This window comes from Rhea pennata, chromosome 3 (assembly GCF_028389875.1).
Source record: "Rhea pennata isolate bPtePen1 chromosome 3, bPtePen1.pri, whole genome shotgun sequence".
Lineage (NCBI taxonomy): Eukaryota > Metazoa > Chordata > Aves > Rheiformes > Rheidae > Rhea > Rhea pennata.
This window is the reverse complement of record NC_084665.1, coordinates 66,242,237-66,258,264: the sequence shown is the minus strand read 5'-3', so window position 1 is coordinate 66,258,264 and position 16,028 is coordinate 66,242,237.

Here is a 16,028-nt window from a genome sequence, read left to right as displayed (position 1 = left end):
CTCTCTGAGACTTTATTTTTACTTTTTTTTTTTTTTTTTTTTTTTTTTTTTTTTTTGGTTATTGCCCTAAAGAAAAGCTATCCAAGATGAAAAAAAAAAGTTTGTCTAACATATGGAAACCCTAGCAAATACCTCCAGCAAAAGATGAAATTCAGGCTTTCAGGAAAATGCTGTTTGATATTCCTATACAAGTTGTGGCTCTGGTAAACTCATTGAATATGTATCTGTGTCATCTGAAGTGCAGACTAACAAAACGACTCCAGGCAAGTCCTAGGATGTCCTGAAAGACAAATCTCAGGTACATGGTGATCATTAGCCTCATTCCAATACATTCTTACTGGCAGCATGAATTGACAAGCACACTAGGGCTGGCACAATCTGCTGCCCTCTGCTATGCCATTCTAGGAAGTGGGGAGCAATATCATGTATCCATGTTGCAGGCTATAAAGCTGTCTGCAATTTTTAGGGAGCCTGAACTTTGGCTACCTTTACATGATGTGGAAGGGTCAGATGACAGGCATCTTAGCAGTGATGGCATGGACAAGTCAAGGAAACACTAAATACCTCTTCTGGAGATCTGGAACATGCAGGGTTTTAATGAATCATGCTTATTTGCTCATGAGACTTGTAACTGAACCTGTAGAACTGTAGTACATTAGGCTGAAAAGAGAAATATGGTATTATGAAGTGTGATGGAGAGCATCATTAGATAAATAAAATATGTGGCTTAATTCAGACTGATACTCTAGTTCAGTTTTTGACTGAAATTTCTGTTTTCTTCAAAAAATCTTGATTTTTAAAGGGAAATTCTACATGAAATTAGCAAGTCTCTTTCTCAAATAATTTTCATATACTGCAGGCTTTGAAACAGCAGACATTACTAATTCATTCTACAATCACAGGAAACAATGCACTTTAGATGTTCTTTTATTTTGCTTTCCTTATTTTGTGATCTGGTTGTTTTATACATCTGGACTCAAATTGTGTAGTCGTGGAGCATAAAACAGTGACACTAGCAGAGAATGGAAACTTGGCCTAATCTTGCACAGTATCCTTTTAGTTTAGTTTTGATTACTGCATCTGATAACCAGGAACTACTTAAAAAGATGCTAATTTACTATCTATGTAGTTTTTTTCACATATTTGAAGTACAAATTTCTATCACTCACTATTAGAACAAATGTCCTATCTTCCATGGGCTAATCTTGTATGGCAGATGCACTTTCTTAAATGCATAAATCTACTTGAAAACCAATCTGATAAAATTTTATGCCTGCAAAAAGATGATTCACTTATATCAATGTACTTGTCACTCAGACCTTTAAAAAATGCATATAATACCACAGAGTTGGGTGGGTGCTGAAAATATGCAAGACTTTGATAATAGGAAAACATTAGCCACAAAGTGTATAAGGAGAAACACCAATAAAAAAAAAATACTAGTCAAAAGTTTCCTAGTCTGTACATTTTATGTTACAAAAAGGAACATACAAATTTTTGGTCCTGTGGTTCTGCAACAGCTACCTTGTGTGTGATGGCAGGATTTCATTTTAACTGGAGATAACATGCTCACCTCCCCAGTTTTCTTAGCCGCATCATTTACAAGAAGAAACATGGCCCAGCCTTTATGAATGAAAATTTTAATGCTGGCATCAAGATCTTAACTGATATAGCTGTTCTAGTTAAATGTTCTACCTCCAGAGCCATTCCCCTGTTCCTAACAGGCCATTGTCTTGCTTGCTAAACAATATCTGAGTGTAGATTAACTACATTCAAATTTCACTTAATACAATGGAAATTATAATCTGTTTTATGTGAGTTAATTGCTGATGGCAGATGTGCTGAACTTCCATCTTCCGTTAAAGCTTCCTTTAAAGTTTTTTTATGTTTCTATTTGAATAGGGAATTCCCTGAATAACACAACAATGTTGCAGTTGCTGAATTCAGTTAGCGCTGAAGTCACTTTCCCCAAAACATATATGAATAGAGAAGTGGTTCTTTCTATCCCTCTGTTATACATAAAGTAACTTCCCACAAGAGTTCATGCTGAATGTGTACTGAACAACGATCATTCCTGCATATAACCTCTGAAGAGACTGCCACATTTAAGTTCTGATAACAACTGCCTGTTTGAACAGAGCAAAAAAGTCTCTTTCTCCTTTGTACTCATGCAATTCAAGAATGAAGTTCATATTCTTTCTACATGCAATAATCTGGTCAGGTTTTTTCACAAACTTCTGTAGAAAGAAGGCTTATGGAAAAAGTTCTTGTATATTCCTTCAATTTTCATAAAATTGGATAGTAAAATATAAGAGAGGGACTCAAGTTAGTACTTAACACAGATGGAAAAATGTGAAAAACTGAACCATTACACCTTCTGCATGTATGCAGTTTCAAGTTAGCCATAGCATGTGCCATATTTTGCTCAGTGATGGTGTTGTAGAGATATAACGAGGGCTCTGATCACTGCTTTGAAGGTAGTTAAGGGACAACAGAGGCAATGCAGAAGAATCCAGGTCTAGTCACTTGGCTGTTTGCTGAACGGCTTGTTTTATTCAACGCAAACTACTCCTGGTGTCTTAAGTTTTTAGTATATCTAGTCACAGTCTATCCGCATCACTTAAGTTGACAGTAAGATATTCAGGAGATAATGAAATGACTTCTATTCAGTGTTTAATAATTGATACTCAGCAGTATTAAGCATGGATGAATTAAATCAGTATGATTGATTTGACAAGGCAGGTAAAAGTGACTTCAATGAAATTTAATCAGGAGTGAATATAACTCCATAGCAGTGAATTTTAGCATCTACTGGCCATTCAAAAACCTTGTTCTGGTGAAACATTAGATGGATGCATCAGCACTTTGCTGGTTTTCAAGGCATAACTTTGAGATCAGAATTTACCACTGTGATGCAATGCCAGCATTCCGTCTTGGTCACTGAACTTTGTTAAAAGAAATTATACCATGACTGCAAATGTTACAAGTAGGGTCAATATGAACATTATTAGTGAAAGAAACAAAAAAATATTTCTTCTCCATTTTAGTTCAGCTACACTCATGTGAAAATCTACATTTTATTCTTAGTAAATGCCTCTGCAGAAGTGCACTAATATGCACCATCCAGAAGATTCCAGTCTTCTTTTTTATACCAGTTCTTTTGGGGCCCAGCCCAAAGCTCACGGAAGTGAATATAGAAAATTGCATTGGCTTTAATGAATCAATTTCACATTAACCATACCAACAAAGCATACAAAGGGGAGGATTTGGGTGCAACAAAACTGCAACGCTGCACATCAGTTCCGGCAGAATAATTTGTTTTAGGGAGACACTCTATCACTACTAGAGGAACCATGAGCTGAGTGACAAAAGATAATAATAGGTATAGCAAATTTCTTATCTGTGTTCTCAGGCAGTGAGAAAATGTCAATGGATGTTATCTGTGAAAACACAAGATCGAGTTAAAAAAAAAAAAAAAAAAGTGAAACATACGGAAGAGGAGGCAAGGAAGGGAGCAGGCTGCTCCTTTGAGGTCTGCCGGGTCAGGGGGAGAACTACTGGGACCAGCCAGCCCTGGGCAATTATTTGACCAGCCTGGGGAGGCACTCAGTGAGTCCTGCTGCGGCGATCTCAGATGGATCGGTGGGCTCCTGCCTGCAGAGGCCCTGGCGGGTAGTTTTAGCCGGGGGAAATAACCTTACTGTTGTGCTGCTTAGTAAAGTTTGCATTTGAGATAATGAACTGTGCCTGAGGGAAGGGCCTTAGCTTGGGTGTGGGACCGGATTTTTTTCCCTGGCTGGTGAGAGCGCCTGCCACTTTACAAAAACAGGGGGGCTGAGCAAATACTGTGTGCTTGTACAAGTCTTCCTTCACAAGAGAGACACGAAGCTTTGCAGTATTTTAAAGCAGACTTGACACGTTATCTTTGAGTGCACCTCCAGGAAAAGGGTCACTCTGCAAACAAAAAAGGAAAAGAAGATTGTTTGTGATCCACTGATTTGAATTTTTAAAAGCAGAACTTCTTTTGTGTTAAAAGGTAACTAACTATTCCTTAACCAGAGAGAATGCTTGTCTCAGATCAAATGCTCTTTGCAACAAGGATCATCATGTTTTTTTCTCTATTTGTCTCACGCTGAGTAGAGGTGGGCTCACAAAAGCAGCTCTGGTAGAACAGTGGTATCTCAGATATTAATATAAACACATGTGTATTTATGACCACATATCAAAAAACTGTCAGTGTATTGAGAGTTCAGTTCTAATCTTACAGTATTTTGCATTTGTACTAGTTATATAACTTACGTAGGTTCCTGAAATAAATTAATGTTGTTTAAATGAGAATCAGACCTTGGTTAATGAATGTGCAGGCACAGATTAATTATAGTTTCACAGGATTTAAAGTTTCTGTTTCATAATCTGGATGCAAGTGGCAAGCTTTCTTAAAGAAACTTCTGTTTAGATATAGACCCAGAAAAACTGATTTTCCTGTCTTTTACCTCACGCAATCATTTTGAGCAGGATCCAGAGCTGTGTGTGCAATAGTAGAAAAACACATTACTTACCAATGAAAGTTAAAGCCTTGTTTACTGGCACTGGTTACCATCTACTCCAAGGCACTATAGGATCTCTTGGGATTCTTGGGGGATATTTTCTACTGAAAATAACCTGAGGAAGATCAAATAAATGAGAATGGATGACAAAGCTGTATCCGTGGAAAAGGTATATAAATCAAGAAAGGAAAATAATAATTGAGGAAGGTCTGAATGGTTGCATATATTTTTTCCAGAAACGACAAAATTTGTGACATTGTCTCTACGTGCAGTCTTACCCAAACGGATCACTAGTCTTTATGCTATCTTTTCTCTTTTTTTGGAACCTAGGCTTGTCACTTAACAGTGCTTTATAATAGTAGCAAAAGGTAAAACCTGTTTAAATTAGATCTTTTTGCATCAGTGAGGCTGAAGGGAAAGTTACACTATTTTAGCTGATGAATGGATGAAAGTGTTGCTTCATTGTAACAAGTTTTATTCCTATGAGAATGCTCAAACAAACAATCTGTTTAAGGTATAAACAAATGTGATTATTTATAGTCTAAGCCTAATACAAAGCTAACACACTTATCTGTGTGAACAGTAAACACTTTGTGAGGTTACAAAAGTGAAAATAATGCTGTTTGCAAGCACTGGCACATGGTGTGCAACATTTGCTGAGAATGATAACACATCTCCAAATCCTTACGCGATATATATTCTTGTTATTTGGGGATGTCACCCAAATTTATTTGGCATTATTGTAAGACTTGCATAAAATTCAATGGATTCTGGTCTTTAGCTTGCAATGTAAAATATGGGATCAATACAGAGTTTATCGTGGGAGAGGTGAAATAAAACCTTCCTATTCCCACACTCTGAATAAGCACTTTCACCTTGTTCAAGATCGTTCCAAAAAAAACAGGAAGCAGGCAGGTAATAGGTACTATCTGGCCTAACATTATAATTGCAGCCCCAGGGAAGAAAGGAATAATGGATTCTTCTATATTCATTTTCCCCATGACTGAATCTTCAAGGAAAAGGGACATTTGTAATAATAAAGATTCCAAATCTTTAAATAATTGCCTTTTTAAAGCCAACTGATTAAATCATTACTTAAAAATCAATCATTTCTACCAGTTCTATGCAGTACTTATGTAGCCTGTGTTTGCTCACTGTTTCGCTTCTTGTCCTGAGAAGAGGTATAAATGTTTAATGAAAAACAAAATACAAAGAGATTTGTATAACCATAGCTCAGCAGATCAATGGAGCAAAGTGGCTATATATTTTCTTCTGTATGTAGATCTCTATTGTTAGAATGTGCAAATATTAGCTTGCAATTACTATTTATTAGGCTTTCTGCTGGTAGCAGTTAGAAGTGGTCAACAGGGAGAAGGACCCTACTTTGTTAGGGGTATAAAGACATTTTCTGGAGGCAATGACAGCCTGACTGCACTATTCACTCCTTTTAATGCATTGTACAGTCTGAAGATGTAAAATCCATCCTCTCTAAATATGATCAGCTACTGGTACAATCCCAAATTTTGAATACCTCTTATATTAATGAAGTTTACTCCTTTAACTGGCAATTTCCTGCTGTTTGTCAGTGACCTTGGCTTCACCCTTAACAACTGCGGTGAACCCCAGCTCCATGCTGCCTGTTTATAGTAGTTCAGCAGCTTCTCATGAACTAAACTTAGCCCAGAAAACCCAGGAAGTGAAGCCAGAGCATACCTTTTCAAGTGGTAAGGTGGTTGGAGGTAGAACGAAAACGTCGCTGTGACTCACTGGCATCAGGGTCAGACGGGATCACAGGAAGAATCACGGGTCAGACCCAGGGCTTCGTGTGTCTGAGTGCAAGGGACAGGGAGCCGTGGGGATGGTCTGCGTGCAGCTGCTTGAAATCATACTCTTAACTGAGCAATCACAACATTCACTTCTGATAAAGAACTACAGCTAAACCGTCATAAATCAGTGGCTGTGTAGGTACCTTCAGAAACATTTTTCTTAGTTGTTTGATTCATTGCTGTGAGAAGTCACATAATTTCTCAAAGAGTCCCCCCCATTCATTAGCGTACACCGGTTCTGCTGAAGAGTGATTGCTTGGTTGTGCAATTTTAGTGTGACGATTCTTGGGGCATTCGTACATCACCAACAATAAGGGCTCTATGCTCATCAAATACATGGCCTGCAGATGATCAGAGAATATGGTTCAGCCTTCACCTCACATTATCTTCTTAAACTTGTCTGGGCTGAGGAAACTTGTTTTTGCTGTTCCCTGTGGGCCTCCCACTGAGAAACAAAAATGAGATGATTTCAATATTTCCATCTCTGCTCTCACAACCCACCTGATTCTGAAAAAAACAAAAGTTCTTCCCTCACAAAAAAAAAAAAAGAACAAAACTATGATCTCCGTAAAAGCAAGAAAATATTTACAGAAAATGAGCTAAATAAGTGGTTTTAATACTAACTGTGTACAAAAGACAAAAAGTAATCTATCAAGAATAATGTGTGACAAGTTTAACTAGAAATTTTGCACTTCTTTATGCTTCATCCAACAGCCAGTGAGGACTGTGAGCCCTTTTCTGGTAACATCAGTGAGAGTTGGAAGAGAATATTTTATGTTCATTTATGACATACATATAGGTTCCTGCTGATTTGCTATTTAGCTCCTGCACTCAGAAATAATAAATCTTTAAACTTTAGCCATACATATTTTTTTCTCAAGTTTATTACTCCTTTCTGACAAACCTTCTTTTCTGCCTTGGCCAGGGATACTGATCCTTTTCAGATTATAAATCTAGAAGACGCTACTGTCATCGCATAATCTGACTGCCTATATGAACTACCTTTATCAAGTCTTACTTGAATTAGTGTATGACTTTTAGATGTATTGTTTTATCCTAATCTCATACAGTAAATGTTTCATAGGCGGAAAAAAAGGTCAAGACTGGCACCCAAAAATCCCTGACCACTGAAGGGTGTGTGAGTATGAGCCCTGGCCCTGTTTTATTTACAAGTATAAAAATAGCTCTGTGACCTTTATCTAAGCTTCCAGTCATTCTTCTCTTAGGTTTCTCCATCTGCAATTTACTTCTTTGTCATTTATGAAATTCTCTGTGTACATACTCCGTTCTCTCCTCCCTTCTATTTGTCTTGACTACTGTGTGTCTAATAAACTTCTATAATACACAGAGTCTGGGTGCCTCAGGACCTCCGAGATGATTACTTGTACATCTTCAATCTACACCCTGGTTCTTGCATATGCTGTTTCTTGTTTATCCCCCAAATAAAAATGTGATGTGAAAGCTATCCTTGAAAGTAGGCTAGCTGCTAGGTGAAAGAAGTGGCATGAAACAATTACCTTACCCATGGAAAACTGACTCTCCAGAGAAAATGTGCAGGTGGCAGCAGTCTTGGCTGATGATAGGTTGGTTTTACCCCAAACACAAACAGTGTATAAGGGAAAAGTTACAGCTTCAACGCATACAATCATGACATCATGATAAATGTAATAACCCCACAAAATAGTGGGGAAGTCTTCATAAAACTGTGAGAGTTGGAAATTCTGAGAACTTGCAGGAAGATGAATGATTCTGAAGGAGACAAACTGGTCACAACTCTATGTAGTTGTCTTCCAAAACTGTCTTAAAATGAACTATATTTCTGGGCTGTGATGGGGAGATCAAGATTTTCCATGTAGATGACCTTGAATATGAGTTTGAATATACTGTTAATGTTCAAGACACTGAATTTTCTCCATAGGTTTGGGCTGGCAGCAGGGACTATGCATTGTTCATATTCATATTGAGAGGTAATAGGAAGTATTTGAAAATTTTATCTAGCCAACAGAGCACCTCCTGTTTTCTGTCACTATTTCTCGTGGTTTGAGGGCAGAGGGGGTGGTAGTATGTATCTTTCAAACAGCATTGTATATTCCAGTTAAAACTAATAATATGAGAAGACTCAACCCCATAAGCTAAGGTAGCTGAACATTGAGAGACACCTACTGATACCATCCTAGATTTATCTAGCTGTTTGGGGAAGAAGGAGGGAGCTCTTGATTGTGGCTATCCAATCATAACTCTGTCATGAAGATGGCAAGTCCTATTCTCAGGGAGGCGGGAGCTGTCACTTCCTTCGTCACTCAACATGTGTGCAGGCAGGGAATGAGGACTCAGGAGAAAGGATGTCCACAGCCCTCAAAAGAGGAGCAGCTCCAACCAAAAAGGCCCACTGTGGATAGAGCTGATCCCAGGCTAAAACCATTCACACTCATCCTAAGGTAAGACTGCAATGTGCTGCAGAGATTGCAGCCATAGTTTTTGGGGAAGAGCTAAGGAACAGGGGTCGTGGCATGTCAGGATATGGCTAGGGCCTCAAATTACCTTAATTGAGGTAAGTGACCTCCTTGCTTAAAGTGTATTGCCTTTTGCTGGCTAGTAAAGCTAGCAAAAGCTCTTTAAAGCTAGTTACTTTTATTATCAAGGTCCTACACTGGGCCTCTGGCTTTCATACGAAGTCAAATATGATGCACATTACTTTAGAGACTACTTTAACCATAGATGCAGGTGGTATCACAACACTGTTAGATGTCACCCTCCACAAGATGTGCCTTTCTCAAAACCACAGTCTGCTTCTGTGGTTGTTGTTTTAGAAGAAGTCCTTCAGCTGGTGTTATCACATGATGATACAAAGTGTGGGAAATGAGACAGCCAACAGGTGCTAAAAGACCTTGAATACTAGAAGTAAGAAAAAAAAGAGAAAAGAAAGACTGAAGTCAGCCAAGGGGATACAAAAACACCAAAGGTTTTGAAAACTATTTTCAAGGTAAAAGGAACCCAAGCCAAGAGAAGTATAGGTCATTCTGGCTAGACCAGACAAACACTATAAAAGAAGACTGTATTTATTACCCGCATTCATGTGATTATAAAATTCCCTTTTTCTATTATTTCAGGTTAGTTTTAGGACTACACAAAAAATATATTATTTGCTACCTTTTATTTGGAAGGTTCTGCTTACAACAGTAAGGTCATGTAACACTGTTGTTGTTGTAGTTGTTGCTATTTCACTGAAAACGTAGTTTCAGGGCCTGATTTCATGGCAACTGTAGGATCTGTGCCAAATGCAGTCCTAGAAATGTTGAAAAGTTGTGGGAAATACTGTAAGTCAGATGTCATAAATTTTCTGTTTATTTTTTAGCCTGGTTTCCTAGGGAAATTATTTTATTAGATTGTACTATTTGTCTGGAGGTCTGTCTGTCCCTTCCTTTGTATGTCTCCTGCCAAGCATATTCTGAATTCATTGGCCAGTTTCTACAAATCTCAAAATGTGGTAAGCATCCCAGTGATAATTATGATGCTAAATCTTTCATGGAACTTGGCTGCTGGGTAAAATACTGTCCCAAAATAGTACTCTAATAGAGCAAAAGGCAGTGGGAACTCAGCAGTTGCACAAAACATTTGCCTAGCTGGCCAGTCAACATAGTGCAGCCACCACAGCCGGCCACAAAGCACACCAATATCTCCAGGTCAGTGACAATGCCAACATCTCCTTCCCAATTGAGGTGTTGAGGGAATTACTGTAGAGCAGGGGCTATTTATTGTAGGGGAAAGGGATAGGGGACAAAGGATTCAGACTTCTAGAAAGCTAGCAATTCTTCTGCTTATGGCACCACGTATTAATTAAACATATGAAAACTCTTTGCAAGCACCAAAAATATACAGCATGGAGTAGCCTTTTCAATAAGCATATGCATGGAGAATTACCCCAAATCATCTTTAAATGCAATTAAATGTGTACAAAAAGACTAAGGAATATTTTGGATATATTTATGCATCTATTCTAAACATTCAAAGGCTTATTTGAATGTACCAATATAGAATACTAAGCGTTTAAATACTTCATTTTTAATATAGGCATCTAGAAAATTTGATTATCCTTCCAATTTGATTAACATTATCATTTTTCTCCAAAGACTACTAACAAAACATCTCAAGTTATATTTAAGAAGAATAGCTGTCCCAGAAGCATGTATATGTATATGTATATTTATATAAATATATTTACCAAAGGAGCACTTTCAAAATTAGTACAAGACAAAATTTTACTTAATTAATTGAAAGAATATATGTTTCAAAGCAAAGACTGATAACAAAAAGGTATCTTCTGAAACAAAGGCTGAAACAAACTTGCAGTCCAAGACATTGTTTTTTAATTGCTATCATCAGTGGGGCACATGGCCCATCGTGGCTTCTCTGCCAACTTTTGTTTTATGAGTCAGCAGGGGATCAGAACTTTGTCAAACGACAAAACGGAGATAACACGTTCTCAGACCATACTGTTTCATACATGCCTCCCCAGCTTTATGCCAGAAGAAGAGAATCAAAATGACTGCTTCCTCAAAGGCAGCCACGTGCCACTCTGTGCAAGACTCAGTGAGACGGACAAAAGGGCAAAACTGTCTGAAAACCAGATTAGCGTTAACAAGGACTGTGGGGAGTCAGCTTGGTCAGCAGGGTAGCACGTGCTCCCAGCTGCACTACCCTGCAGAGACCGCAGTGGTGGCCCAGGAGCTATTCACTAAGATGTTCTTATTTCCCCTATGGCAAACCCTTGGATTTCACTCCAAGAATGACGGGAGGGAGAAGTGTAGGGGCAGCTGCTAGAAAAGCTACATTACAGCTTTAATCTTATTGATATTAAATTGAGCTTGCATAAAGGATCAGGCCATATATGTGAAAGAAAGTATTGTACTGGTGAAGAGTATTTCCCCTAGATAAACAAGCCAATAATGAATTACTTTAAAATAAAATAGTTACTTTACAATTAATTAACAAAGAATTTCTTTAAAAATATACAGAGCAACTTTAAAAATGTATTTTTTAACTTTAGTTTCTAAAGTAATAAATGTCCAGAGAAGCTCTCTGGCACATGTATTACATATATTCATATCTTCCAGATGCGTAAATTCCAGTTATATGTATTCACATCTTCTAACAGCAGTTATAAGGAACAACATTTATAAATCATTTATTAGGTACAGTTCTGCAGTTTAAAAAATGAAGAACTCCAGTGATAAATATACCATGTACAGTATAGAAAATAAGATTTAAAAAAAGCCAAATGAAGAATCATCTTTAAAATTAGCAATAAGAATCTCTTCCCCAGAAAATGAGTACAGTCAAAATAGAAAATTCTATTGATTAATTAACAGGTGTAATCGAAAATAGGGTGGAGTGGTTTCAGTTTAATATCCTGAAGGAAGCAGCATGGTACCACACTAAATCATTCACTACAGGAAGATGAAATCCTACCCACCTAGCTGCTATTGAACCTCTAAGAACTGTCACTGCACAGGTGCTTCAGATGGCAGGAGTTAAGAAGGAGGTCTGGGACACAACTGCATTCCTCTCTTTCCAGATCTGGCAGACAGTTAAAAGCATCCTGGCAACATTAGAGGCAGTAATGTCAATGCACAATATTGCTGCTATGGTTTGCAACAGGATCCAGATCCAAAGCCCAGTTAAGTCAAACATGAGTCACTTCATTGGCTTCAGTGGTCTCTGGATTAGATGCAGGTAGCATGAGACAAGGGGCTGCACTAAGGGTCTAGGAAAGGAAGAACCATTACTCATCTTCGAGCAATCAGTGAGAGAGTGCTTCTTGGGTATATATCTGCACATAGATTTCTCTCTCAAATCACTGTAATCCAAAGGTGAGTCCAGCTTTCTTTGTTTTGACTATTCAGAGCTTACAAAGAGGTACAGAATACCTCTTTATAATATAATCATTCAGAATAGTCTGACAACCTGAACCATATGAACCACTGTAAAAGTCTCAAGACTAATAACCTGAACAACTGAAATTAAAAGAAAAAAGAAACACCAAAAAGTGTTCTTTGAGAAAAATACCTGCTTGACATATGAAAACTCTGACCACAGTGTGACTCATTGCAAGTGACTTTTGATGATTCACAGACTTTTTTTTTACTCTGATAATAATCTCTACTTATTTCCAAAAACATTATTTCAAACAAATGGTTTGGGCAGCTTTCCCTATCGAAAGCCTATAGTTCAGTGTTATTCTTTCTGACCCCTAAATCAGCCATATTAGTAGGCTGTAGTAGGTTAAGATTGCTCATATTTCTTTCTCCTTATATCCTGAGAGATCAGTCCTAGTGTGATGCATTAAGATCTTGACTGCTCCAATTCAGACTGTAATTTGCTATTAATTCTACTGGCAGTGGTCATCCCCCAGGAACTGGACCAAGGGAACAGAGCTCATGCTCGTAGTCCACTGGAATACCATCTGGTTTTATCTTCTGGGCACTAACATGGTGTCTGTTTGAGCCAGTGACTCATACTTTATTTATGCGGGAATGTTTAATCACTCACTTACATCAGTATCATTGAACACACAAAAATAGATCAGTGGACGTTCTGTCAGGTATGAGAACGTTTCTTCCAGTCAAGCATGAATCCCTCTCCAAATGACATAATATAAACTGAAAAAAAAAATGTTTTTCCATCTCAGAAAAAGACAGTTGTGGGTTGTTTTAGTTGAGTTAAATCAAAATAAATTCACATATTCAGCAATGCCCATGTAGACAGAGTTTAGCAGTGAAAGACTCAGCTCTGTTCTTACTAGCCCTGTTAACAAGACAATTTCCAGACTATTCTGTCCTCAACCTTTTTTTTTTTTTTTTTTTTTTTTCACTTTTTCTGAATTTAGGCATGATAAAAATGTCACAGCAGTCTCAAAATATCCAGAAAAATTTTGCAGGGCCACAGGTTTGAAATTATACATTATACATTACACAGTTTTGGAATAGCTTTGAATAGTTTTGGAAAGTTATTCCTCAAATTTAATCTGCTTTGCAGATAAATTATTTGAGTAAAATAAATGATATACTTTAGGCAACAGGAAGAAATTCTTCAGTCTACTCACTCTACTGCATCCTATTACACTGAAATAGTATTAAAATTATAGAGGGGAAGCACCAATAGCACCATAATTCTTCCAATAATTCTGCTCCAAGTCTTTGTTCTACTCCAAAGCATATATTGGTGATTGCAACTGGGAAAAAAAAAAAAAAAAAAAAAAAAAAAAAAAAAAAAAAGATTATTTGGGTCTTGGGTTATTTGTTGAACACTGTGTTGAGATATAGTTGCTGAACTTTTGGACACTCCTATATCAATATCGAATGGGTTAACCAAACCATTGTCAGTCTGGTATGAATTAAGGACTGCTTACACATCAGTTACTATGTCTCAGCTGGGAGTCAGTAAAAGCTTTGTCCTAAATTGCTTGTTAGAAAAATATTGCAGAGCAAAAGCAGATCATAGGAATGCAAGAGTAAGCTGCAAGAATATGCAGACTGGGTCAGATCTAAGACTGATCTAGTTCAGTATTCAACATCTACACAACACCTACAGCAAAAATACTACAAGAAGAACAGAAAGAATGAGAGCAAGTACTGAACAATGCTGGTATACATCAGCAGTCAATAGCAGATATCTGGGCTCTCTTAATCTGAAAACTCCTGAGGAACCCATCTTATACTGATTTGTCTGATCTGTTACAATTCAGTTATACTTTGCCTTCTTGCTATTGTGTGGCATGGGTTTTGCTGCAATACACATGTGCATCACATGGAAAAAATATTCCCCTTCTGGCTTTCCCTGATGCCTGCTGCCTTACAATTTTATGGGTTGCCTCAAATCCTTGTGTTCTAAGAAACAGACAGAAAAGCCAAGAAGAGCTTTTCATAAAAGTAAAAAGTTTATTGTGTCATATTTAAGTAGTAGGCGTTATTGTTTACTTATACATCAATATAATTGTGCAAGTTCTTACTAAATTTTTCATTTGCTTTTAATGCATGTGGACCTGGCACTTTATCCCATTTCAGTTACAGCGTGGAGATCAACGCTTTTTTAATTCCTATTGGGACATCTGTTCATTAGCACACAGGGTGGCCAATATCCCTTTAGGTAAAGATCAGCAAGTTCCTCTGTTCTACACACTTGGGAAGAATAGCCTTGCTTATAAAATGTAACAAATGTTTCCTGGACGCTAGCCAATATATTTTTGATCTTTTCTTGATCTTCATTTTCACTAATCCTTTTCTTTTTGTATTCTTGCCTTTTGTTGACATGCCAAAATTCTGTCAGTCTTGTTTCCTCTTTCAAAAAACGTATTTTTGTTAAGTTGAATTAAGCATTCTACGCCATTGCCAAGAGCAAATTAAGTCCCCCCCCACACTGAAACCAAATTTCGTAAAGTGTCCAGGCAATTAGCTCTAATATGTGGTTGCTGTAACTCTTAATTTTCCCCTTTCAAGAGTTTTCTTTTTCCTCTGTCTTTGTCTCCGAACAGAAGACATGAGATTCCTTCTCTTCCCTCTGGTTGTGGCCTTTTAGTTCCCCAGCGTCGAGCAACCATCCACTGATGTTCAGCCAAACCTCACTTTTAATCTATAACCCAAAGGTATTTGAAGTAACAAATTGTTCATTCTTCAACCAGAAAGCTAAGCTGGTGGACCAGCCTGCTGGAACAGGAACAAAACTTGAAGAACAGACTTCTGCAGAGCTCTCCCAAGCAACACATTTAAACACATCATATGCACACAGAGATATTTCCCATGACAACTGAAGACTGGCACAGCTCACTAACACAACAACAGAAGCCTTCCAGATCAGAAGTTATCTTCTATGCATTTGTTGTCAGGGGGTTTATTCCAACAGGTTCAGGGAAAACAAGAGCACAGAATTATTCAAGGTAGATGGAAAAGGAAAGGTCCCATTTGAGAAAGATCAAAACAAAATTTTGCCTGCTGTAATGCAGTGGAATAGCCCAGCTCTAGTTTAGTCTTCTAGGAATGCTTCAGCATTTCCACACCTAAATAAGTCTACTGCAGGCTTTTCTCTCCTGGTTGCCTTCAGTGAAGAGTTTTTCCTTATGCCCTTCCCCAAACTCTTCATATTGATGCACATGTGGGATGCATAAGACAAGGAGCAAAATTTTTCTCTGCTATCCATACCAAGCATTCTGTGATGAGAAAGGATGTAATCAGAGCCAGGGAAACAGTTGTTTCAGTTCCAATAAAAAGTCATCTTATATCAAAAAAAAAAAAAAAAAAAAAAAAATCCTGGATGGTTTCCCAATGTCAACTAGATTAGGATCAACTAATTTGTTCATAAGGAATTTGACAGTTTGAACATCACTCAGTCAGCCACCATCCCTCTCCTTCCTTTATATCCCCATTTATTTTGGCAAACTTAAATAGTCCATAGGATAAAGCTGTGTTATAGTAACAATCATAGTGCTATTCTAAACGTAACACTAGAAATCAGAGAAAAGCTGCTTGAACTCCATCACAAAGGGTATCTATACAAGTCTACAAATTACAGTCATTGACCAGCCACACTGCAAATGTTGTAATGAAGCAACAACTGGTTTCAGCACATAAAACCTGTAATTACTTGAAATGCCCTTTTGTTA